Source organism: Mustela nivalis (genome assembly GCF_964662115.1).
Source record: "Mustela nivalis genome assembly, contig: HAP1_SCAFFOLD_234, whole genome shotgun sequence".
Lineage (NCBI taxonomy): Eukaryota > Metazoa > Chordata > Mammalia > Carnivora > Mustelidae > Mustela > Mustela nivalis.
Window position 1 is genome coordinate 777,373 of NW_028136402.1, and position 2,780 is coordinate 780,152.

Here is a 2,780-nt window from a genome sequence, read left to right on the forward strand (position 1 = left end):
GGTTATTATTACATGACCTCCAGGGTAGGTGCTCCACAAAGGGAGTGAAAACAGGATGCACGATATACCCCTCACCTCCCATGCTGTCTTTCTCTTAAATAATAAGCACTGCTGAACTATCTTAGATTCTGTACCTTCTCTCCAGCCATGAACCTATCACTGTCTTTAACTCTTGAAAACTTCATTAGACAAATTAATGTGGTGAAGGAAGCAATATGAGAAAGCCTATTAATCTGATGAGCATGGAACTGAACAAACCCTATAGATACTTTCCCTTTGATTTCTAGCCTATCAATACCTACAGTGAGTCACATACACTCAAGATTATTGTTTTTATTGTATACTTCATATATTCATTGATTTTGGACTCGTTATCATTTCGTTGAAGTGTTAAACTATGGTAATAAACAAACTTTTAATTAACTTTTCCTCCTATGATACAAATATAACTTGCACTTGAGCTTTAGCTAATTTTATGTTCTAAAATTGCCAAAACAAAATGATCAAGGTTTCTAGATTATTTACTGTCTTTTCTACTATATAATATTGTTCTATCTCTTCTGTATAAAGAAAATGAATGCTTGGGGCTCTTGGGTGGCTCAGTGTGTTAAAGCCTCTGCCTTCTGCTCAGGTCATGATCCCAGAGTCCTGGGATAGAGCCCCACATCAGGCTCTCTGCTCAGCAGGGACCCTGCTTCCCTTCCTTTCTCTCTGCCTGCCTCTCTGTCTACTTGTGATCTCTGTCTGTCAAATAAATAAATAAAATCTTTAAAAAAAGAAAATGAATGCTTGATAACTAAATGAATGCTTTACTGAACAAATTAAATATGGCAATAGCATTTTATTTTATCATGCTTCACATATTAAACAATAATATTATATCACTAGTCTACAAATAATCTACTCGCATAGTCATTTGGAAGCTTTTAGCAAAAGAATTCTTCCTCCTGATTGTAGTATAAAAGCCACAGAAATATACAGAAGACTCCTAGGATAGAAAGTGAAATCCAGTTATCCGTGATGCCTTGAGGAGGACCTGACCTATGTATGTCCTGGGATGCACTAGTAACTGTTACATGTGATAGGATTATATTTAATATATACAGTTTCATTTACTTCACAAAGGACATATAAATTTGAGAATAAAATATTTGATGAATCTATAAAGTCTATATCTATTTGTAACTAATGTGGTAGAATTAAGATGTTAATTTGAAAAAAAATTCATTGAACACATTCAATTGTTTTTATATATATAAACAGCATTATTTATTTATGTAAATAAATGCATTGTCAGTAAAATCCATTTACTTATCAATCATAAGGGTAATTTTAAGTACTAAGAATAAGAAATATGTGAAAAGATAAGTGTTCAAGAGTGCAGTTTGTGGTAATTAATACAATATGATAGGCTCATAAAAATGATATATTACTTGAACTTAAAAGCTTCTATAATTAAGCGATGACCACTTGAAATTTGTAATTAGTCTTGCTGCAGTTTTTCCTTGCACTTATTGCCCTTCCCCAGAAGTTCATTAAGAATTTCTGTGAATGTCCTTATGTTTAATCTCATTCATAGATTCCACTGCTGCTCACAAAACAAAGCCAAAAAGAGAGGTAACTCTATGTGGCACTCCATCCACAAGCAATACATTCATAAATAATTAAAAAGCTCTCTACTTCATTTGTTACCCATTCAGCTGATAATTTAAATGAGTAACTGAGGCCATTTTATCAGCACTTTTTTTTTTTTTTTTTTTTTTTTTTTTTTAAAGATTTTATTTATTTATTTGACAGAGAGAAATCACAAGTGGGCAGAGAGGCAGAGAGAGAGAGAGGACTAAGCAGGCTCCCTGCTGAGCAGAGAGCCCGATGCGGGACTCGATCCCAGGACCCCGAGATCATGACCTGAGCCGAAGGCAGCGGCCTAACCCACTGAGCCACCCAGGCGCCCCTATCAGCACTTTTAATAGAATGCGACTCAGAAACTTCACAGTGTTATTTAAGAAGAAATGCTCACGTGTTAAGGTTTTTATTTTTTTAAATCAACAAAATAATTTTCAAATATTAAAAGCAAATGTCTCCTTTTCCTCCAAGTTTCCTTGCTATGTCAAAGTTACAAATAAATACATTAAAATCGTATTTTGAGTAGTAGATAAAAACAAAAGTTTTGAAACTGTGGGTTGAGTGTCTGGGTTAACTTGTATAAATATCTGAACTCAATGTATTTAGACTTTATTAGATTTTTTTTTAGACTATTTAAAAATACATGCTGAGATAATGACAACATTATTTTATTCATTTTAATAAATAAATTATTTTATTTAATTATGTTTAGATATTTATTTATTAAATTAATGATTTAATATTTAATAATCTAAATTTGAAATATTTTAAATTCTAAAAATATTTATTTAATTAAATTGATATATTTAATATAAATATTTAATAAATTATTTAATCATTATTATAATTATGCAATACATTATGTATTGTGTAATAATTGCATTTTAATAAATAAATAAATGTATTATTTACATTATTTTATTTTATTTTATTTTATTTTATTTACTTGACAAAGAGAGGGAGAACGCAAGCAAAGGGAGCTGCAGGCAGAAGGAGAGGGAGAAGTAGGCTCCCAGCTGAGTAGAAAGTTCAACCTGGGGTTCCATCCCACGACCCTGGGATCACCACCTGAGTCGAAGGCAGATGCTTAAGTGACTGAGCCATCCAGATGCCCAAGGCTTTGTATTCTTCGCTTCTAAATATTGATGCTCCTT